Genomic DNA, 25,372 nt, shown 5'->3' with positions numbered 1-25,372 from the left:
GCACAGTACCCAGATAGAGGCACAGGGACACGAGGAGTAGCAGGTAGAGCCGGATGTTTCGGTGTCCCACACAGTTATTCACCCACCTGCAATGGTGGTCGAACTCCTAGGAGAGAGGAATGAGGACTCAGGGTCCCGTTCCCACTGGCCTCCATCACCCCCTAATCCTGAGGCCCATCACCCCCGATTCCCAGCGTAGCCCTCTAGGCCACCTGCTCTTGGCCCTACGTACCGGTTCCCATCTCAGGGAGAACCTGGCATTTCCATGGTTAGAGCACAGTTAGGACCCCATGGCTCATCAGGTCACCTGTCCTGCGTGAGTTCTTTAGAGACAAAACCTTCCTGGTGTCACTTGGAGCAGGATGGATAAGGATGAAAATAAACACCCTTGCCCTACCAGCTGTCTGCACTTGTGAACCCGAGCAGGGTGGGCACATCAGAGAAATGAACTCAGAACCCAGAAAAACCCTCCAACTGGGACACCCAGAGCAAGACAGGCGAAGATTCCCAGGACAGGGCAGCAGTCAGCCTAAAGGGCTGGGGATCTAGTATCAGCAAGCCAGGAGAGGGGACAGTCACTGCTTTTCCTCCCCCTGACTCCAGCAGGCTCAGCACAGAGGGGATGCCCTTTGCATGTCAGCACCTGTGCAAGCAAGGCCAGCCTCCCTGGACAGGTGCAGACACTGAGGTGATGACCTATATATGCCACTCGAAGCAGTTCAGGAAGATGGTCTCATACCCACCCCTGGCCCACTCATGTCGTGAGGTTCCTGGACCTGGCCAGGTGCCCGGGGACGGGTTGGTGAATGGACAGGGAGGAGGAACACTCACTTCCACACAGATGTCACAACTTTCGCAGTGGAAGGTTCGAGGCAGGCGGTGAAAATAACAGGTGGGGCACCACAGCATGTCGTATAACCTGCCATTCACTCGTGCCCTGTACAGAGCCTCAGGGTCCTGCTCGAAGGCGCCTGGCATGGGAAGAGGTTTGGGCAGTGGAGGAGGCCCTTGTATCACTCTGATGCTCGGTGCCCCCCATAGTATCACTGGGCAACAGGAAGGCGGGGAGGAGGTGGGCAGGGGAATCCCGGTCCCTGATGAGCAAGCTGACCACTCAGATGGGTGGACAGAGAGAAGGGCTTTCCAGCCACAAGAGCTCTACGTGGCGCTCCCCTCTTTGGAATAGTGATCAGTGCTTGGAGTCGGGTGTGAAATGGGAAGGAGGAAGGGTGAACTGCATGGTTGGAAGAGCCTGCTGCCTCTCTTGCCCGGTCCTCCCTTCTAAAGCAACTGGAAAACCTCCAGGATTCTGTTGTTCCCACACTTCAGTGGCTTGGGAAATGAAGTGCCAGGGCCCAAGTAATGATAACAGGGTAAGAAGGGATCCTGAGGCCACAGGTAGGGTCAGCCCTTTAGAAAGACCCAAGTAGGCACCAGCCCTTGGGGTGCCACCTCCCCCTCCCAGGGGTCTGAGGCCTTACCTCGGTGTAAGACACCTGGGTCTGAAATGTTCATGGAAATGAGGCTATAGAAACTGAGTAGGCAGAGAAGGCCTGAGGCCACTGGAAAGACCCACTCTCCATTTTGCACCAGGACTCGGCATCTGAAACCAGGGCCAGACTCAGTTCTAGTTGGGGGCAACCCGGAGCCCCCAGGAGGCTTAAGGAGACAGACCCCATTCCCTCCACCAAGTGTCACCAGAATTACCAGCCTCCCACAGTCTTCCCAAAGCCTCAGGCTCCACACATCTCTGTGCTTGTCACTAAATGTCCTCCTTCCCCTCCTGGCCTCCCACCTCCTCCCTGCCTCTGCACTCTCACTGTCTATTTCTCATCTGTCTCTTGGTGAGAAACCCAACAGCTGGCTCAGAGACTCACGTGAAAGTGAAGAATACTGTGCTCAGAGACACTAGGGTTGCCACAATCACACAAGCCCAAAGGCTCCATAAAAGCCAGGATCTGGCTGGGGGTTGGGGTGGGGTCAATAAGTCGTTTGATGCAGTCATGCTTCGCTGCCTGCTCTCAAACAAATGAGAGCCAACCGCTCCTTCTCCTGGGTTGGCACCCAGAGTACCATGACTACAAGTGTGACATCAGAGAGGTTCCGGAATGGGGGCTCTGGCTGCTTCCAGTGCCCCCTGATATCAACCCTCCTCTGCCCTCACATACACACTTGTAGACTGGGACATCCCGCTCTTACCCTGGTGGCTTTGTTGGAGCTTGTGAGGATGGGATGTAGTTTGTCCCCCAAAGGTTCATAGGCTGGAGGCTAGGTCCTCGGTGCGGCAGTGTTGAGGGGGTAGAACTTGCAAGAAGTGGGGCCTAGTGGGAGGTAATTCGGCCACTGGGGATGAGGCCCTTGGAAGGGAGTAATGGACTTCTCATGGGCCCCCGTTAGTTCCTGTGAGAGGGGGTTGTTATAAAAAGAACAAGACTCATCCTCCCCAGTTTCTGGCCATTCAGTGTCTACCCCTTGCAGGTCCTCCCTCCATGATTCCATTCACCATGTTGTGATCACTCTCCCCAAAGGTCAGTCTTAGGGGCTCCCAAACGTTGGACTCTTGAGTTGAATAAACCCCATCTCTTTATAAAGTACCCATTCTTGGGTATTTTGTTAGAGCAACAGAAAGCAGCTAATATAGAGACCATGTAATATGGTTTATGGGGAGACGTTTGGTGATGGTTATCCCCCTTTCAGGCCCAGTGCTAATAAAAATAGGCAGTACTCATTGCTTATCCTAGCTCCGCTTCTTCCTTTTTGTTGTAACAGAACTCCAGTTTGAGGGAGGAGGTAGCAATCTACCCAACTAAATATCCTCCCTGTTTCCCTCACTTCCATGGTGGGCTTTATGACATAATTCTGTCTCAACATAAAAAATAAAATGGGCTAGGGATGTGACTCAATGGTTAAGCAACCCTAGGTTCATTCCCTGATGACGATGATGATAACAATAATTATAACAATTTGTACATATGTATGGCATACAACATATTTTGAAACATGTATACTTGAAAAATGTCTGAGTCAAGCTATTTAACATATAGATTACTTCATATTCTTATTTGTGGTGAGAATCCTTAAAGTCTAGTCTCTGAATCATTTTCATGTGTATATAACTATCAACTCTACTCATTCTGTTGTGTTATTATTGACCGTAGTCATTATGTTGCACAATAGATCCCTTAAACTCATCCCTCTCATCTAAGTGCAATTTGGTCTCCTGTGACCAGCATCTCCCCCATCCACAGCCCAGCCAGTCTTGGGCCCCTGGCAGTCACCATTCTGCTCTCTGTTTCTATGAGTTCAGCTTTTATAGATTCCACATGTAGGTGAGATTCTGTGATGGTTGCCCTGTGCCTGGTTTATTTCCCCCAGTAAAATGTCCTTTGGCCTCATTCATTTGTCACAAATGACAGGATTTCCTTATTTTTTTAGAGTGTCCCCTTATATTTCTAAACCACATTGTCTGTATCCACTCACCCACTGATAGACACAGTTTTTCCCATTTCTTGGTTCTGAGAATAGTGCTGAAATGAACATGGGGTGAAGATGTCTCTTAATACACAGATGCCATTTCCTTTGGATACATACCAAGTAGTGGGATGGCTGCACCCTAGGGTAATTTTTTTTTTTTTATTGGTGGTGGGGATTGAACCCAGGGCCTTGAGCATGTAAGGCAAGCACTCTACCAACTGAACTCTATTTTTAATTTTTAAAGAAACTTCCCATACTGATTTCCATAATGACTGTATTAATTTACATTCCTTCAAACATTGTACAAGAATTCTAGTTTCTCCACATCCTGGCCAGTACTTAATATCTATTGTCTTTCTTTTTCTTTTATTTATACTGGGGGTTGAACAAAGCAAAACAATAACACACTAGCATCTTCCTTTCCCACCAATCTCAGCTGCAACATAAAATATTTTTGCAATGACAATATATTACAAAGTGAAATTCTTGCCAGAGGCAGTATTTCATAATGTCAATAGAACTGATACTAGAATTGCACTTAAATTGTTAAAACCTAATAACTAAATAGCTAAAAGTAGTAAAGGGGAAAAATCAACAAGATTGACAAGTTAGTAGGCTCTTCTAAAGAAAACTATGGGTTCCCTGGTAAATTCTACCAAAACTTTAAATAGACACTACTCCTTCTCAAACTCTACCAAAAAGTAGAAGAGGAAGGAACAATTCCCACCTTACCTTACAGGACCAATATTACCCTGATACTAAAGCCAAACAAAGACATCACAGTGGAAAAGTAAGACTAATACCCTTTATTGCCGCAGTCTGGCTGGGCACAATTCAGCAGCCACTTGTCAAAAGAAACAAACTTTTTTTAGAACCACAAACGTCAAACAAAACAGGTCCTCAGGAAAAAACCTTCAGAGTCCAACTGCCACCACCGGCTTCCAACATGCCTCTCAACCTCCCCCACTCCTCCTGCTCTTGAGGCTGATTGGCTGGGTCGAGTGGGCAGAGCCAAAAACAGTCCTCCAATGAGCAGCTCCGTGGTCTGAAAGGGCAGGGAAACAGCCCAATGAGCATCACTGCAGAGGAGCCAATCAGTTGACAGCTAGAAGTTTGCTGGGGCCGCTCTGAGCCAATCATCAGCTGGCAGCTGGAAGTTTGCTGGGGTCCCTTTAAGCTCTAGCTCTCAACATCTCCCCCTCTCTGTTTAAAGACGAATCATGTGGCTTAAGAATCGTGCCTCCCTTAGGTTGTCCAATAATACATATGGTACTTACCAGTTATCAGATGAGCTGACCTCAAGGTGTCAGCCTCCTGTCTTAGGTGGGTACCATTTCAATTGGATCTTACCCATCACTGACTACCGGTCCAGTATACCGCCACACCTGTGGATAGGTCTTTGTACCAGCGGGTGTGGGGTGAGGTTCTTTGCCTCACCTCTGTTGGTCCCCAAATTTTAGCTGAATGACCATGATAAGCAGAGGGGTGGAAGATACACCAAGCCAATTGACAGCTCCTTTTGGAAAAAGTGTACCACTGATGACATTATCAGCAAAAATACCCCAACACTACCACAAGCCGCTGCACCAACAGAGAGTTCACTATGTATACAAGTGAGTTCACAGTGCATAGAAGTGATACATAGTCCAGGCAAGTTCTGCAAACAGTTCAGTGATGGCTATTGGAGAAGCTGTAGATTGGTTTTATCTTTGTCTTCACCGGCACTGGGATGAAGATAGGAATTCTGGCAATAATGGCTAAAGAAAAAATTATATAACAGTCCAGAAGGCACTAAAAGAAAACAATTTTTTTTTAGAAAACAATTTTCTTAATAGTGTACCTTATCTTCAACAGAATTATTAAACATAATGAAAAGGAAAGGTCAAAGTAAACAAACAGATCTGTTAACCTCCTTTTTTGTTCATATATTAAAACAATCCTCAACAGCTGTTTACACAATTTAAATTAAACCATTTAAATCACATGAAAAAAAATATTTGGATCCATTTTCTCATGAGTGCTCATCATATATGATATATGGACATACGTACATTCAAACATATAACACAAAACACAAGTGTGCACACATAATATAATACATACAACACATAACATAATAGTAAAGGCCTTATAACTTTTTACAGGTGAAATCCATTGCAATATTTAAAAACTCTATAGTCAACAAATAGAACTGATCAGCAAAACATTAACCTAGGTCTGTATGAGCTCAAAAAACCAAATAGAACTTCATAATGTGGGAAAGGGTAATAATAAAATAGATATTGAAAAAAGCATCCTTGTTCTGTCACAGATGTAAGGATAGCCACATTGGTGTTTTGGATATCACCTTTCATGGATTTGAGCCAAATCATCTTCTTTTTGGTCTATAGAAATCGCTTTAGTTAATTTCTCTGGAATCTAAATCGGCTGCTGTTCTCAATGTGGAAACACATTAACAAACCCCCGACTCCAGACAATCACTGGGTCAGGACCTTTCCATTGTCCTGTTAGAATATCCTTCCAAAGTACCTTGGGCTTATGCACATTTTTTGGACACATATGCCTTTCCACAGCACTAAGTCCTGATGAATCCAAATTTAAAAAGTTTAGAGTAAAAAGGGTTATTTTAAGTTTATCTTTGGGGAATATATACCCCTTCCCAATTCCCTCTTTTTGCTTCAATACATACATTTTAACAGTTTGATGAGCTCTTTCAACTATGCCTTGTCCTTGTGGATTGTATGGGATTCCTGTTATATGAGTAATGCTAAATGATGAGCAAAATTGTTTAAAAGAGGTAGAAGTATAACCAGGGGCATTATCTGTTTTTAACTGTTTTGGAATGCCCACAGTGGCAAAATTTTGTAAGCAATGAGCTATAATATCTTTAGTTTTTTCTCCGGCATGAAGGGAGCCCATAAAAAAATCCAGAAGAAGTATCAATTGTAACATGCAAATATTTTAATTTTCCAAATTCTGGCAAGTGTGTGACGTCCATCTGCCAAATATGGTTAGGTATCAGTCCTCTAGGATTGACTCCAAGATTAACTTGTGGTAAAAAGGTCACACAATTTTGACATTGTTTTATTATTTGTCTAGCTTGTTCCTTAGTTATTTTCAAATGCTTTTGTAAAGTATTAGCATTGACATGGTACTTTTTATGAAAATTTGTAGCTTCTTCTAGTGTAGAGAAAATATGTATGTCATGTGTAGTTTTATCTGCTAAATCATTGCCCAAACTAAGGGCTCCAAGCAATCCTGTATGTGCCCTGATATGTCCTATAAAGAATGGATCTTTTTCTGTCCCAGATTAGACTTTGCATAGTGGAAAGCATAGAGAAAACTGTAGAGGAAGGGGAAATCCTACCAGCATCTTCAAGGGATACTATAGCATTAACTATATACTGACTATAGGAAAATAAATTAAATACAGAATCTTTAAACATCACAAAAGCTTGTAATACTGCATTAAGCTCTACCTTTTGAGCTGATTGCTTGGGTACTAAAAATGTAAAAGTTTGATCAGGTGTAACTATTGCTGCTGTACCATTATTTGACCCATCAGTGAATATATTTGGAGCATTCATGAAAGGTGTGTTTCTTGTCATTTTTGGAAAAATTACAGGATGCAATGACCAAAAAGACAATAAAGGATTAGATGGTAAGTGGTTATCAAATGAAACATTAAATTTGCACATGATTATTGACCAAGTATTTAACTCATTAACTAATTCATCAATTTGATTCATAGTATATGGAGTAATAATTTTATTGGGAGAAATTCCAAACACTCCTTTTGCTGCTTTTATTCCTTTGAGTATTAATTGTCCTACAGCCTCAGGATACTTATTAAGAATAGTGTTAGGAGAATAGATAAATGTATCCATAATAATGGACCTTCTTGCCATAATACTCTTGTGGGAACATTTTTTGTTGGTAGTACATTAAATAATAAAGGCAAACTTATATCAATTCTATCCAAATGCATATTTTCCATATATGTTTCAATGATTTTTAATGCCTTTCTTGCTTCCAGCATTAACGTTTGGGGTGAATTTGGATCTGATGGACCTTTTAGGATATCAAATAAAGGTCCCAACTCGCCTGTTGGTATACCTAGATAAGGCCTTATCCAATTTATGTGTCCTAATAACTTTTGAAAGTCATTAAGTGATTTGAGTTGATCTACTCGTATTTGAATTTTTGGTGGACGGACCATGGTTGAGGATAATAGAACTCCTACATAATTAATTGGAAAATTTAATTGTACTTTATCTATTGCTATCTCTAGCTTATAATTTCTTAATAAGTTTGTAAGTGTGGCATAACATTCTAGCAATGTGTTTTTATCTTTGAGTGCTAATAATACAACATCCATATAGTGAAATATTTGTAGTTCAGGATTTTGATTTCTAAGTGGCTGGATTACTTTGTTAACATAAATTTGACACATAGTTGGGCTGTTAGCCATCCCTTGAGGGAGTACTTTCCATTCATATCTCTGATCAGGACCTTCATGATTCAGAGCAAGGATAGTAAATGCAAAATGTGGACTATCCTCAGGATGAATTGGAATTGAAAAAAAACAATCTTTAATATCTATAACTAAAACATACCAGGTTTTTGCAAAGCAGACAATTGAGGAATCCTCAATTGAGCAGGTCCCATAATAACCATCTCATTATTAATGGCTCTTAAATCTTGTAATAATCTCCATTTACCAGATTTCTTTTTGATGACAAAAATGGGAGTATTGTGGGGAGATACAGAAGGTTGTATATGTCCTTCTGCTAATTCTTGTTTGACCAGGTCATGGGCTGCTTGTATCTTTTCTTTTGTCAGGGGCCACTGAGGAACCCGTACTGGTCTTTCTGATTTCCAAGTAATTTTTATTGTCTCAGTGGCCCTTTCTGAAAATCCAACCCATGTCTGACTGTTCCTTGATCTATTTGTATTGGTGCTGCTATACCTTGTTTTTTTTTTTCTAATCTTTTTCCTTTCCTAAAACCTTGTCTAGCCATAATAGTGGGTGCATTTTGATTGATGTTATTTGTTAATGTCAAACCTAATTGATCTAGGACATCTCATCCCCATAAATTTACGGGAAGATGATCCAATACATATGGCTGTATAGTTCCTTCACATCTTTCAGAATTCTTCCAATCTAATACCATTGCACTTCTATGGGGATTAGTCGCCACTCCTAGGCCTCGAAGCGTTTGAATGGCTTGTTGTAATGGCCAATGTTTTGGCCATTCTTGATGAGAGATGATGCTAAGGTCTGCACCTGTATCCAGTAGCCCATTAAATTCATGTCCTTGAATATTTAGTTTTAGCATGGGATGAGAATCTAAATTTAAAGAAAGCATAGCTCAATCTACACCTGTGGAGCCTAATCCCTTGGAACCTCTTCTACTGTACGACTGGAAAATTTATCATGTAGGCTGGGTATTATTAGTAACTGTGCTATTCTATCTCCTGGTGAAATTACTGATATACCCTTTGGAGAACTGGCTATAATTTTTATTTCACCTTCATAATCGGGATCAATTACCCCATGACTTATCATAAGTCCCTTTAGAGTAGAAGAGCTTCATCCCAATAATAAGCCTACTGTTCCTTTGGGAAGAGGTCCTTTTACCCCTGTGGGCATGATTTGAACTCCCATCTCTGGAGTTAGTATTGCTCTGGTGGAGGCACAGATGTCCAACCCTGCGCTCCCTCTGGTTTGTCTGATGAGGGATCTGATGGACAATGTGTCCTGGGCACTACCCTGATGGGGTTGCTGGGTTCCTTCAGTGCTCCATATACTTGTGGTTTTGGGCCCCGGAGCATTGGGCCCCCCTGTCCATTTTTTGGCAATGGAGCCCGATGCCATTCTCCATGATATCGTGGATAAACACCTGGTCCTTGTTCGTTTTTTGATAATGGAGTACCCTGTATGGTGGTTTGAGAACGGCATTCATTAGCCCAATGTCTCCCTCTATGGCATCGTGGGCAAATACCTGGTATTTTACTCCTTTGATACCTAGTTTTGTTAAGCCCTCCTCCTATGGGGCAATTCCTTTTAAAATGTCCTGTTTGTTCACAATTGTAGCATGTTCTTGGCCTGGCATCTAAAGCCTGTTTTACTGCAGCTGCCACGACTTGCTCTTGTTCATTAATGTCTCTACATAATTTAATATATGTGTTTAAATCTTCATGTTTCCATGGTCTAATGACTTCTCTGCACCAACGATTCGCTTGCTCATAAGCCAGTTGTTTTAGTAATTGCATTGCTTGTTCTGTATTCCCCAAAACTCTGGTAGCTGTTTGAATAAGCCTATCTACAAATTCAGCATAACATTCATTAGCTCCTTGTATTACCTTAGATAATTGACCTTGTAAACCTCCATGTTCTTGTAAAGTCTTCCATGCCTTAATTGCATCTGCAGCAATTTGTGCATATATGCCAGGATCATATGCAATTTGTTGCTGCTGATCCTCATTAGGTCCCTTTCCTAACAACATATCTAGATTTCTCTGAGGATAACCAGCTGTTGCATTTTGCATAGCTGACTCCTTGCAAAATTCCTCATTGGCAACCTTCCATAACAGGTATTGTTCTCCATTTAGCACAGCTTTACACATATTAGCCCAATCTGCTGGCATCATGTTCAAGTTGTTAATGGATTCGACCAAGCTTACAGTGAAGGGTGCTTGAGGACCATAGGTTGTTACAGCCTCTTTTAGCTGCTTCACTGTTTTGAAATTTAAAGCTTGGTGAATTCGCTGCCCTCCTGCCTCAAATACAGGGCATGTTCATGTTTGAGAACTTGTCTCAGGATCCCAACTATCAACTGCGGGGGTTAGGGGCCTCCCAGCATATGGAGGTGGCCTTGTTAGTTGGACACTTACGTCCTCTGGTGATAGAAAGGTGTTAGTAGCAGTCTCCTGTTGTAACTTTCCCCCTGTTGGCTTTTTCTGCTTTACACTTTCGTTCTCTGTCTGACTAGCTTGAGAGGCCTTCTCTTTTAGTTGAATTTTTTCCTCTGTCTGACTAGCTCGAGAGACCTTCATTTTTTACTTGAATTTTTTTCTCTGTCTGACTAGCTCGAGAGACCTTCTCTTTTACTTGAATATTTCTACTATAATACAACCCAAGAAGATAACAACAAACAAAACTGAAACAGAGTGAAACAAAATTGGAACAACAGAAAATCATTATATCCTTTCTATCCTCCTGAAATGTCCATTCGTCCTTTCTCCCTAATGTTCCTCAGATGTGAGTGGTTTTTCTTCCATCTTACACATCTCCAGGGACAGGCAACTTAAAACAAAAGTGAAGTAAAACAAAAGAATAATCTTAAAATGGCTACCCATCCTCTCGCCCTGCTTCAGGGGCGAGCAGTTTACCTTATCACTTACCCTCAGTCCTTCCCCTTGTGGCCCACCAAATGCCTCAGTCTGGCTGGGCACAACTCAGCAGTCACTTGTTAAAAGAAAGGATCTTTATTTTTAGAACCACACACACAAAACAAAACAGCTCCTCAGGAAAAAACCTTCAGAGCCCAACTGCCACCACCAGCTTCCCACAAGTCTCTCAACCTCCCCCACTCATCCTGCTCTTGAAGCTGATTGGCTGGGTCACATGGGCAGAGCCAAAAAATGTCCGCCAATGAGCAGCTCCATAGTCTGAAAGGGTGGGGAAACAGCCCAATGAGCATCACTGCAGAGGAGCCAATCAGTTGGCAGCTAGAAGTTTGCTGGGGCTGCTGTGAGCCAAACATCAACTGGCAGCTGGAAGTTTGCTGGCAGCTAGAAGTTTGCTGGGGCCCCTTTAGGGCTGTGGCTCTCAACACTTTATGAGTATTAAATACAGATATCTTTTTTAGAAAACCTAACAACTGGAGCTGCGATTGTGGGTCAGCGGTACAGTGCTTGCCTAGCATGTGCAAGGCCCTTAGGTTCGATCCTCAGCATCACATAAAAATAAATTAATGAAATAAAGGTATTGCGTTCAACTACAACTATAAAATGTATATTTAAAAAAATTAACAACCTAAATTCACAGCATATTACAATATTATGTATCATTGCCACTGGGATTTATCCAAGAAACGCAAAAATGATTCAACATTTAAAAGTATAGTTGGGCATGATGGCACGTGTCTATAATTCCAGCAACTCTGGGGGCTGAGACAGGAAGACCATAATTTTGAGGCCATCTCAGCAACTTAGTCAGGTCCTCAGCAACTTAGTGAGACCCTGAGCCTCAATAAAAAATAAATAGGACTGGGGACAAATCTCAGTGATAAATCCTCCCCTGGTTAAATTCCTAGTACATCCCTCCCCCACAAAATGTATAGGTGATAGTCTGAGACATTATTACCAAACTGGAAACTGGGGAGATGGCCAAGACTGACTCCAGCATCATGCAGGATCACCTTGGTGGTGCTCTTGCAATGAATGCAAGATAAATGTCAGACCATGTCTCATCAGATCATTGGAAGAATCGACAATATTGATAATCACACTTGTGATTGGGAAAAAACCACTCCAGACCTTATAACTCAGGGTGGGGTGAAAGAGTTTGAAAACAGAAATGATAGATGCCACACCAAGGAATTGAAGTTTGCTAGTAGTTTACACTGAAATTTGGAATACCATTTTCCTATGCTAAAAATGGTTTCCTGCAGCTAACTACTATGTGTTGAAAGGTTTTATATTATAATGCCCATTCTTATCACATAGTATGTAGTTAGATTATAGAGTAATCTACGCCCAGTTTCTTGAACATAGTGTAACTTTGTGTCTTGGACCTGGTCAGTCAAGCTATTAATTATTAAACACTGTCAAGCCATTAATTATTAAACACTAAAACTTGGAGAAAATGTCAATATCAATAGTAAACCACATGAATAGTGGAAGAAAAATATCATACATGATCATTTGGTGCAGAAAAAGCATTTGACAAAATCTAATACCTTTCCCTAATTAAAAAGGACACACACAGAGATAAAAGGTAATTTCCTCAACCTTATGAATGGCATTTATGAAAAATCTTATATTTATTAAAAGTTTTAGCCACAGAAATTAGGCAATAAAAATATTTAGTATCCAGGTGAGAAAGAAAGAAGAAATCACTTGCAGGTGGAACGATCTTGCATATAGAAAACCCTAAGATAGTCATGGCAGTTAACTCCTGTAACTTGGGAGACTATCGGGGAGGCTGAGAAAGGGGACCACAAGTTGGAGGCCAGTCTGGTCAATTTAGTGAGAGCATGTCTGAAAATAAAAAAGGGCTGGAGATGTAACTCAGTGGTGGAGCGCTTGCCTACCATGCATAAAGCCCTGGGTTTGATTTGAATCTCAGTACCACACACAATCTCTCTCTCTCTCTCTCTCTCTCTCACACACACACACACACACACACACACACACACACAATCCTAAAGAATACACACATGTGCACACAAAATTAAAACTACTAATATATAAAGTTCCTTTTGTATTTTGTGGAGTAGTTTGAGGTGCACTTGGTATTATCCAGGATGGTCAGTTTTCTCTCCTCTCATCTCCAGCCCTTGCCAGGAAGCCAGCCAGGTCAGCCACTGTGATTATTACCGTTGCCATATTCTAAGGGTGAGAGAAATGCTAAGTGTCTTGCCCAAGGTCAAAAAAGCCAGACAGTGTTGGTTCCTGGGCTTGGGTCTCCAGAGAGCAAGGATCTTCTTCCCTTCCAGGAGGGCTCTGTCCCAGCCTCCCAGCCCTCATAGCCTCCCAACACCCACAGAGAATTACGCTTCTCTGAACTTAGAATAAACAGGCAGAGACGCGATTAAAAGCAACAAAAATATATTTTATAAGGATTAGATAACTGTGGAGGTCATGGCACCCCCAACAGGGGATTGAGTGGGTGCTCAGGCCCGAGAGACCTCCGTGTATCATTCACATCCTGGCATCACCTGGTGGGATGTTGTAGCACTGGGCTGATGGGAGGATAAACACAGAGTCAGTACCTGGGGCTCTCCCTAACCTCCACCCCACTGCTCACAGTCAAGTCCCTCAGCTCCTGGAGGCAGGATAAAGGAGAGGGTTGGCATCACAAGTCATTGCAAGGGCCATTGGGGGGCACTGGGGGTTACTCAGCCCACTGCACTCCTAATGCTCAATTCCATCTGTTTCACATGGGACTGGTAAAAATTTCTCATTAAAAAAAGAATCTTTTTGAAAACATTATAAGCTACTGGACTAGTCTCAGACCTCATTAATGGCTGAGGAAGGTAAGGGACTGTCCCAAGGCCAACCAGCTATTTAGCAGTGCAGTCTTTTCTCTTTCCCTATCCAGGGACACCTGGGTGTTCTCTGAAGCTTTGTGACCTGGACCCTGCACCCTCCAGGTGCATGATCTCACTCCTCAGGCTCTAAGGGCTTCAGCTTCAGGGCCAGCCCAACATTGGCGGCTTCCCCCAACACATGTGCAACCCATGACCACCATGTTTCAAAGCTCACCCGATACTTTTTACCTTCTATAAATGTGCAGACTTACCTTGGGGGGGCCTGAGTTGCAGACCTGGGCCCAAGGGGGTCTTTATAATGTTTAGTTTGGCCTCCAGTTGGTGTCCTGCTCCATCTGAAGGCAAACAGCCTCGGACATGTATCTGGCCAAATGCAAGGAGTCACTACCCACCTTGGCCTGGTCTCCCTGACCACACTCACACCTCAGCTGAAAAAGCACAGAGCCACATGCATGAATCACATGCATCTTATTTTCTCACTGTATCTGACTGTTCCTCACCCATGTTGTAATTTAGGTTAAGATATGTGCTGTTTTTAAAAATATGCCATTTAGATTCAAATGTCTCATTGTTCTTTGGTATAATTTCTTGGAGCACAGTGACATCTTTAACTTGTTATTTAAAAACCCGAACTTCACTTCCAATAAAAAATTAGCTTTCATTTAATACAAAGTAATAAATCCAAGAACTAGATGAATAAACAAACAAAATGCAAAAGGCTTTCTCCGAAACTCTCAAACTCTCATCTCCCCAAATTCTCTCAAAAGTAACTCTCATCCCCAGTCCATTCCACGGAATAATTATTCTAAATTTGGTGATGTACATTCCTTCTGATATTTCTGATGGATGTAAAAATAGTGATGTCTATACATGTGTGTTATTCAAATTAGAACAAGAGTTTATACTCTATTTTAAGCTTGTTTTCTCTGCTTTTAAGACTTTAGTTTCCCTTTTTGTTTTAAATAAGCAAATCAGAAAATGTTAGAGTAGAAGCCAAGAAGGAAGCTTTCTATGGAAGTTGAAAAAGAAAATAGGGAAAATATGAGATGAGAACTACCATTTCAAAACCAATTTTAATAGTTCAAAATCTTTCACAGCATGTAATTAAAAAGGAGGCAACAATAGTTTAATATTTGACAGAAATAAAAATAATTCTCAATAAGAATCTGACCTCATAACTAGAATTTGGACTGGTATACTTTCTAGTTGTAAATCTAAATCTTCAAAGTATGCATAAAAATTGCAAGTCAACCAAATACAAAACAGTGCCAGGTCATCCTTTACTCTATATTCTTGAAAATGAAGAGACTAATGTACTCATGAGTTCTGCACTAAAAAATGCCGCGTAAGCCCTCACAACTTCAAAGTTCTGGGGCTTAAATCAGAGAATATTAATTTTCCAATTCTTATTCAATTCATCATGTATATGCAACCATGACAACAAAATCATAATTATGTTTAAAAAGAATTATTGCTCTTCCAAACTTTTACTTTAAGTCAAGTCCTTGTTATTAGCAATAGTTAAATTTTCCATTTCAAAGAAATAAACACTAAAAGTCATTAAGTTAGTATTTAGCTGGGCATGGTGGTGCACACCTGTAATCCCAGTAGCTTGAGAGACTGAGACAGGAGGATTGCAAGTTAGAGGGCCACCTCAGTGATTTAGTGAAGCCCTCTGCAACTGAGTGAGACCCTGTCTCAAAGTAAAAAAAGCCAAAGGCTGGGAATGTAGCTTAGTAGCAAAGTGCCCCTGGGTTAAATCCCCAGTACTTTGGGTAAATGTCCAAATGATGAGTTTTAAATTCAGCATTATCTTATCCTTAAAGTAAAGTTTGTAAACAAACAGTAAAAGTGCAATAAGTTAAAAAACCAAATAAAACAAAACCTCAGTTTAGTACAGCTAAAGCTTATAGAGACAGCAGATATAAAATCTTGTTCACCAGAACCAAGCATCAAATAATGTCAAAGAACATTGTGAACCAAAGAAAGCAGCAGAAAATCCTCATAGCCAAGTTGTGTTCTTGAGAATTTTTAAATTCCATTGTTCTCACACTGTATGTGCCATATCCTGACAAAAAATCTATGCCTTACTGCTAAAGCTTCTGAGAAAAGGAAGAGCAGCATACATGTCACAGAGCTTAAGCACTGAAAACTAAGAAAGAAAAATTGCCATGGCTAGAGAAAACTCATGGTAAATAAAGACTTATCATTTAATATACGTTGTAAAGGTATACTAAAAAGGCTGGTAATGAAAAACAGTGATAACTGTAAAATATCATATTTGGTATGAAATAAGGGCTTATAGATTGACAGAAAAATATTCAAATGTCAAATGTCAACTACATTATACCAGATTGCCACTGAAAATTCCATCAAAGTAGGTCTCTTTTAAATCTGAGACTGGCAACAATATTTCCAGAGTTCATACAAATAAGCCAAACCAAACCAAAACAGAAAAATTAGGTAATATTTATAGTAATAGCCTCAACCAATGTAAAATTTATTTCTCTTTTTGTTTAGATTTTAGTTGTTTTCAGACCTTATAAATAGTAGCTGAAATTTATATTTTTGCATTTTTTAAAATTTATTTTTAAAATTTTAATTTGTTATATATGGCAGCAGAATGTATTACAATTCATATTACCCATATAGAACACAATTTTTTCATATCTCTGGTTGTACACAAAGTAGAGTCACACTATTTGTGTCTTCATAAATGTACTTAGGGTAATGATGTCCATCTCATTCCACCATCTTTCCTACCTCCATGCCCCCTTCCTTCCCTTTCCTCCCTTTTGCCCTATTTGGAGTTCCTATATTCCTCCCATGTTCCCCTCCATCCTCATTATGAGTTAGCATCCCCATCAGAGAAAACATTTGGCATTTGGGTTTATGGGACTGGCTAACTTCACTTAGCATTATATTCTCCAACTCCATCCATTTACCTGCAAATGCTATTTTATTCTCTTTTAATGCTCAGTAATGTTCCACTGTTTATATATACCACATTTTCTTTATCCATTCATCTACTAAAGGGCATCTAGGTTGTTTCCACAGTTTAGCTATTGTGAATTGTGCTGCTATAAACATTGATGTTTCTGTGTCCCTGTAGTATGCTGTTTTTAAGTCCTTTGGGTATAGACTGGAGAGTAGGATAGATGGGTCAAATGGTGGTTCCATTCCAAGTTTTCCAAGGATTCTGCATAACTGCTTTCCATATTGGCTGCACCAATTTGCAGTCCTACCAACAGTGTATGAGTGTGCCTTTTCCTCCGTATCCTCGCCAACACTTTTGTTGTTTGTATTCTTTTATTTATTTATTTATTAATTAATTAATTAATTTATTTATTTTATTGTTGGTTGTTCAAAACATTACATAGTTCTTGATATATCATATTTCACACTTTGATTCAAGTGGGTTATGAACTTCCATTTTTACCCCGTATACAAATTGCAGAATCACTTCAGTTACACTTCCATTGATTTATATATTGCCATACTAGTGTCTGTTGTATTCTGCTGCCTTTCCTATCCTTTACTATCCCCCCTCCCCTCCCCTCCCCTCCCCTCTTCTCTCTCTTCCCCCTCTACTGCAGTTCATATCTCCCCCTTGTATTATTTTTCCCTTTCCCCTCGCTTCCCCTTGTATGTAATTTTGTATAACCCTGAAGGTCTCCTTCCATTTCCATGCAATTTCCCTTCTCCCTCCCTTTCCTTCCCACCTCTCATCCCTGTTTAATGTTAATCTTCTTCTCATGCTCTTTGTCCCTACTCTGTTCTTAGTTACTCTCCTTATATCAAAGAAGACATTTGGCATTTGTTTTTTAGGGATTGGCTGGCTTCACTTAGCATAATCTGCTCTAATGCCATCCATTTCCCTCCAAATTCTATGATTTTGTCATTTTTTAATGCAGAGTAATACTCCATTGTGTATAAATGCCACATTTTTTATCCATTCGTCTATTGAAGGGCATCTAGGTTGGTTCCACAGTCTTGCTATTGTGAATTGTGCTGCTATGAACATCGATGAAGCAGTGTCCCTGTAGCATGCTCTATTTAGGTCTTTAGGGAATAGACCGAGAAGGGGATTAGCTGGGTCAAATGGTGGTTCCATTCCCAGCTTTCCAAGAAATCTCCATACTGCTTTCCAGATTGGCTGCACCAATTTGCAGTCCCACCAACAATGAACAAGTGTACCCTTTTTCCCACATCCTCACCAGCACTTGTTGTTGTTTGACTTCCTAATGGCTGCCAATCTTACTGGAGTGAGATGGTATCTTAGGGTGGTTTTGATTTGCATTTCTCTGACTGCTAGGGATGGTGAGCATTTTTTCATGTACTTGTTGATTGATTGTATGTCCTCCTCTGAGAAGTGTCTGTTCAGGTCTTTGGCCCATTTGTTGATTGCGTTATTTGTTTTCTTATTGTTTAAATTTTTGAGTTCTTTGTATACTCTGGATATTAGGGCTCTATCTGAAGTGTGAGGAGTAAAGATTTGCTCCCAGGATGTAGGCTCCCTATTTACCTCTCTTATTGTTTCTTTTGCTGAGAAAAAACTTTTTAGTTTGAGTAAGTCCCATTTGTTGATTCTAGTCATTAACTCTTGTGCTATGGGTGTCCTATTGAGGAATTTGGAGCCCGACCCCACAGTATGTAGATTGTAGCCAACTTTTTCTTCTATCAGACGCCGTGTCTCTGATTTGATATCAAGCTCCTTGATCCATTTTGAGTTAACTTTTGTGCATGGCGAGAGAAAAGGTTTCAGTTTCATTTTGTTGCATATGGATTTCCAGTTTTCCCAGCACCATTTGTTGAAGATGCTATCATTCCTCCATTGCACGCTTTTAGCCCCTTTATCAAATATAAGATAGTTGTAGTTTTGTGGATTGGTTTCTGTGTCCTCTATTCTGTGCCATTGGTCCACCCACCTGTTTTGGCACCAGTACCATGCTGTTTTTGTTACTATTGCTCTGTAGTATAGTTTGAAGTCTGGTATCGCTATACCGCCTGATTCACCCTTCCTGCTTAGCATTGTTTTTGCTATTCTGGGTCTTTTATTTTTCCATATGAATTTCATGATTGCTTTCTCTATTTCTATAAGAAATGCCAATGGGATTTTGATTGGCATTGCATTAAACCTATAGAAAACTTTTGGTAATATCGCCATTTTGATGATGTTAGTTCTGCCTATCCATGAACAGGGTATATTTTTCCATCTTCTAAGATCTTCTATTTCTCTCTTTAGGGTTCTGTAGTTTTCATTGTATAAGTCTTTCACCTCTTTTGTTAGGTTGATTCCTAAGTATTTTATTTTTTTGGGGGATATTGTGAATGGAGTGGTTGTCCTCATTTCCATTTCAGAGGATTTGTCGCTGATATACAGGAATGCCTTTGATTTATATGTGTTGATTTTATATCCTGCCACTTTGCTGAATTCATTTATTAGCTCTAATAGTTTCTTTGTAGACCCTTTTGGGTCTGCTATGTATAGAGTCATGTCATCTGCAAATAGTGATAATTTAAGTTTTTCTTTTCCTATTTGTATGTCTTTAATTTCTTTCGTCTGTCTAATTGCTCTGGCCAGTGTTTCGAGAACTATGTTGAACGGAAGTGGTGAGAGAGGGCATCCCTGTCTTGATCCAGATTTTAGAGGGAATGCCTTCAATTTTTCTCCATTCAGAATGATGCTAGCCTGAGGCTTAGCATAGATTGCTTTTACAATGTTGAGGTAAGTTCCGGTTATCCCTAGTTTTTCTAGAGTTTTGAACATAAAGGGATGCTGTACTTTGTCGAATGCTTTTTCTGCATCTATCGAGATGATCATATGGTTCTTATTTTTAAGTCTATTGATGTGGTGAATAATATTTATTGATTTCCGTATATTGAACCAGCCTTGCATCCCATGGATGAATCCTACTTGGTCATGGTGCACAATTTTTTAAATATGTTTTTGAATCCGATTCGCCAGAATTTTATTGAGAATTTTTGCATCTAGGTTCATTAGAGATATTGGTCTGTAGTTTTCTTTCTTTGAAGTGTCTTTGTCTGGTTTAGGAATCAGGGTGATGTTGGCCTCGTAGAATGAATTTGGAAGTTCTCCCTCTTTTTCTATTTCCTGAAATAGCTTGAAAAGTATTGGTATTAGTTCCTCTTTAAAGGTTTTGTAAAACTCTGCTGTATACCCATCCGGTCCTGGGCTTTTCTTAGTTGGTAGTCTTTTGATGGTTTCTTCTATTTCCTCAATCGATATTGGTCTGTTTAGGTTGTCTATATCCTCCTGCCTCAATCTGGGCAGGTCATATGACTTAAGAAATTTATCGATACCTTCACTATCTTCTATTTTATTGGAGTATAAGGATTCAAAATAGTTTCTGATTATCTTCTGTATTTCTGAAGTGTCTGTTGTGATATTGCCTTTTTCATCCCGTATGCTAGTAATTTGATTTCTCTCTCTTCTTCTCTTCATTAGCATGGCTAAGGGTCTGTCGATTTTATTTATTTTTTCAAAGAACCAACTTTTAGTTTTGTCAATCTTTTCAATTGTTTCTTTTGATTCGATTTCATTAATTTCAGCTCTGATTTTAATTATTTCTTGCCTTCTACTTCTTTTGCTGTTGTTTTGCTCTTCTTTTTCTAGGATTTTGAGATGAAGTATGAGATCATTTATTTGTTGGTTTTTTCTTTTTTTAAGGAATGAACTCCAAGCAATGAATTTTCCTCTTAGAACTGCTTTCAATGTGTCCCATAGATTCCGATATGTTGTGTCTGTGTTTTCATTTATCTCTAAGAATTTTTTAATTTCCTCCTTGATGTCTTCTATAACCCATTGATCATTTAGTAACCTATTGTTTATTCTCCAAGTGATGCATGATTTTTTCTTCCTTCTTTTATCGTTGATTTTCAGTTTCATTCCATTATGATCAGATAAGATGCATGGTATTATCTCTACTCCTTTATATTGTCTAAGAGTTACCCTGTGACATAATATATGATCTATTTTTGAGAAGGATCCATGTGCTGCTGAGAAAAAAGTGTAACTGCTTGATGTTGGGTGGTATATTCTATATATATCAATTAAGTCTAGGTTATTAATTGTGTTATTGAGTTCTATAGTTTCCTTATTCAACTTTTGTTTGGAAGATCTGTCCAGTAGTGAGAGAGGTGTGTTGAAGTCTCCCATGATTATTGTATGGTGGTCTATTAGACTCTTAAACTTGAGAAGAGTTTGCTTGATGAACATAGCTGCACCATTGTTTGGGGCATATATATTTATGATTGTTATGTCTTGTTGGTGTATGGTTCCCTTGAGCACTATGTAGTGTCCCTCTTTATCCCTTTTGAATAACTTTGGCTTGAAATCTATTTTATTTGATATGAGTATGGACACTCCTGCTTGTTTCCGAAGTCCATATGAGTGATATGATTTTTCCCAACCTTTCACCTTCAGTCTATGTATGTCTTTTCCTATCAAATGCGTCTCCTGTAGGCAGCATATTGTTGGGTCTTGTTTTGTGATCCATTCTACTAGCCTGTGTCTCTTGATTGGTGAGTTTAAGCCATTAACATTTAGGGTTATTATTGAGATATGGGTTGTTCTTCCAGCCATATTTGTTTATTTATGTTACTAAACATGGTTTGTTTTCCTTTTTGATTATTTTTCCCCCCTTTACTGTCCTACCTCCCACTGTTGGTTTTCATTGTTATTTTCCATTTCCTCTTCCTGTAATGTTTTGCCGAGGATGTTTTGAAGACATGGTTTTCTAGCTGCAAATTCTTTTAACTTTTGTTTATCGTGGAAGGTTTTAATTTCATCTTCCATCCTGAAGCTTAATTTCGCTGGATACACGTTTCTTGGTTCGAACCCATTTTCTTTCAGTGTTTGAAATATGTTATTCCAGGATCTTCTAGCTTTCAGAGTCTGTGTTGAAAGATCAGCTGTTATCCTGATTGGTTTACCCCTAAATGTAATCTGCTTCCTTTCTCTTGTAGCTTTTAAAATTCTCTCCTTATTCTGTATGTTGGGCATCTTCATTATAATGTGTCTAGGTGTGGATCTCTTATGATTTTGCACATTCGGCGTCCTGTAGGCTTCTAGGATTTGGGATTCTGTCTCATTCTTCAAGTCTGGGAAGTTTTCTCATATTATTTCATTGAATAGGTTGCTCATTCCTTTGGTTTGGACCTTTATACCTTCCTGTATCCCAATGACTCTGAAGTTTGGTCTCTTTATATTATCCCATATTTCTTGGATGTTCTGCTCATGGTTTCTTAACAGTCTTGCTGAGCTGTCTATGTTCTTTTCAAGTTGAAATACTTTGTCTTCATTGTCTGATGTTCTATCTTCTAAGTGTTCTACTCTGCTGGTAGTATTCTCAATTGAGTTTTTAAGTTGGTTTATTGCTTCCTGCATTTCTAGGATTTCTGTTTGTTTGTATTTTATTACCTCTATCTCCCTGTATAATTGATCTTTTGCTTCTTGCATTTGTTTATGTAATACATTGTCGAATTGGTCGAAGTGATCTTTCATTGTCTGATTTTGCTGTCTAATGTCTTCCTTGAGACTCCAGATCATCTGCAGCATGTATATCCTGAATTCTTTATCTGACATTCCATCTGCTGCAGCTGTTACCTCTTCTAAAGTTGAGTTGATCTGCATTGCTTGTGGTCCTTTCTTTCCTTGTCTTTTCATATTGCTCGTGTTTCTTTCTGCTTGGTGCAACTGTTATGTTTTTGAAATTTTCCCCCTATATATTTATATTGCTCTTGTATAGTTGAAAAGTCTCCCTTGCAGGGGCGGGCAGTGGCTCTGCTCCTCCTCCAACTGGGGTTGTCTGTCTACCACGCTGGTGGGCCGCTGGGACTGTTCTGCCGGTCGGTTGCAGGTCTGCCTACCTTGGAGGCACGGGCAGCGGCTTTGCTCTGCCCCTCCTCCAATTGGTGTGACGTGTCTACCACGTCCGCGAACCCCTGGGCCTGTTCTGCCGGTCAGTCGCAGATCTGCCTACCTTTCAGGGGCGAGCAGCGGCTCTGCTCCTCCTCCAATTGGGGTTGTCTATCTACCACGCTGGCGGGCCGCTGGGACTGTTCTGCCAGTCGGTCGCAGGTCTGCCTACCTTGGAGGCGCGGGCAGCGGCTCTGCTCTGCCCCTCCTCCAATTGGTGTGACGTGTCTACCATGTCCGCGAACCCCTGGGCCTGTTCTGCCGGTCAGTCACAGATCTGCCTACCTTGCAGGCGCGAGCGGCGGCTCTGCTCTGCCCCTACTCCAATTGGGGTGTTGTGACTACCATGCCTGTGGGTCACTGGGCCTGTTCCGGGCGTGGACGGCGGCTCTGCTCTGCCCCTACTTCAGTCAGGGTGACATGTCTGCCATACCGGCAGGCCGCTGGGCCTGATCCGCCGGTTGGTCACAGGCCTGCCTACCTTGCGGGTGCGGGTGGCGGTTCTGCTCTGCCCCTACTCCAATTGGGGTGTCGTGACTACCACGCCGGCAGGTCGCTGGGCCTGTTCTGGGCGCGGGCTGTGGCTCTGCTCTGCTCCTACTCCAAATGGGGTGATGTGACTGCCACGCCAGCGGGCTGCTGGGCCTGATCCGGGCTTGGGAAGCGGCTCTGCTCTGTCCCTCCCCCAAGTGGTGTGATGTGTCTACCACGCCGGCAGGCTGCTGAGCCTGTTCCGCCAGTCCGTCACAGGCCTGCCTACCTTGCGGGCGCGGGTGGAGGATCTGCTCTGCCCCTACTCCAATTGGGGTGTCGTGACTAGCACGCCGGCAGGTCGCTGGACCTGTTCCAGGCGCGGGCATGGCTCTGTTTGGCCCCCACTCTAGCTGGGGAGACGCTACACCACGCTGGCGGGTCACTGGGCCTGTTCCGGCTCTGCTCCGCCCCTCTGGCCTCCACAGTATTCAGTAGGACGCAGACCGAGAAGCAGTTTCTGTGGGTTCTTTATCCCTGGACCAGAGCAGTTCCGGGAGCCAGAATTCGGCCTCTCCGGGCTTGGTGCATGCTCCGACAGGAGCAGGATCCAAGAAGCAGTTTCCGCGGGTTATTTAGCACTAAGTCTGAGCAATTTGTCTGTGAGACGCAGACAATTGTCAGCCTGAAATTACCTGTTCTATAGCTGAAAGAGCTGCGATCAGTTGAAAACAAGGATGGTGACGTCAGCTCTCCAAGATGGTGGCCGCTGGCTACCTCCGTGGTCTGACCGGTGTGGAGAACCGAACTGGACCGTTTCTTTCCCCTGTCTCAAACCCAGAATTCAGCTCCGAGCACAGCAAATGCACAGCTGGCAGGAGCCCGCAGAATCAGCAGCGCTGTATCTCTGCGCTGCCAGCCTGTCGTTTCCCAGTGCGTGCCGCAGACTCCAGCCGCGGGGAGATCTGCCGAACAAGCAGCGTGACCCTCCGAACGGACAGATCGCTCACGTTTGAGCCCCCGAAGCTGATCCTCGTGCGATGAAAATCCTTCCACTAGGTTTTGGAGCACCCCAATTTTGCTGGAAATTCCTAACAAGATAGCTTTTAGCCAATCTAACTCGTCATTTTCCCTCACAGTGACATGGTACACGGAGTTGATGCACTCCCTTCGCAGCCATCTTCCTCCTTGTTTGTATTCTTGATAGCTGCCATTCTGACTGGAGTGAGATGAAATCAGACTAGTTTTGATTTGCATTTCTCTAATTGCTAGAGATACTGAACATTTTTTTTCATACATTTGTTAACTGATTGTATATCATTTTCTGAGAAGTGTCTGTTCAGGTCCTTTGCCAATTTATTGATTGGGTTTTTTTGTTTTTGGTTTTTGTTGAGTTTGTTATATATCCTAGTGCTTTATCTGATGTGTATGCGATAAAAATTTACTCCCATTCTGTTCACTCTCTATTCACTTCATTGTTTGTTTCTTTTTCTGAGAAGAAGGCTTTTAGTTTGAATGCATCCCATTTATTGATTCTGGATTTTAATTCTTGCACTATAGGAGTCTTATTAAGGAAGTCGGGGCCTAATCCAACATGATGGAGATTTGGGCCTACTTTTACTTCTAATAGGCACAGTGTCACTGGTTTAATTCCTAGGTCCTTGATCCACTTTGAGTTGAGTTCTGTGCATGGTTAGAGAGAGGGGCTTTATTTCATTTTGTTGCATGTGGATTCCAATTTTCCTAGCGCTGTCTGTTGAAGAAGCTATCTTTTATCCAATGTATGTGTTTGGCACCTTTGTCTAATATGAGATAACTGTGATTATGTGGGTTTGTCTCTGTGTCCTCTACTCTATACCATTGGTCTACAGGTCTGTTTTGGTGACAATACCATGCTGTTTTTGTTACTATTGCTCTGTAGTATAGTTTAAGCTCTGATATAGTGATGCCACCTGCTTCACTCTTCTTGCTAAGGATTACTTTAGCTGTATTGGGTCTCTTATTTTTCCAGATGAATTTCATGACTGCTTTTTCTATTTCTATGAGGAATACCATTGAGATTTTGATTGGAATTGCATTAAATATATATAGTGCTTTTGATAGTATGGTCATTTTAACAATGTTAATTCTGTCTATCCAAGAACAAGGGAGATCTCTCCATTTTCTAAGGTCTTCTTTGATTTCTTTCCTCAGTAATCTGTGGTTT

The sequence above is a fragment of the Callospermophilus lateralis genome, chromosome 2 (genome assembly GCF_048772815.1).
Source record: "Callospermophilus lateralis isolate mCalLat2 chromosome 2, mCalLat2.hap1, whole genome shotgun sequence".
In the NCBI taxonomy this organism is placed as follows: domain Eukaryota; kingdom Metazoa; phylum Chordata; class Mammalia; order Rodentia; family Sciuridae; genus Callospermophilus; species Callospermophilus lateralis.
The sequence above is the reverse complement of the archived record's forward strand: the minus strand, read 5'-3'. Positions refer to the sequence as shown.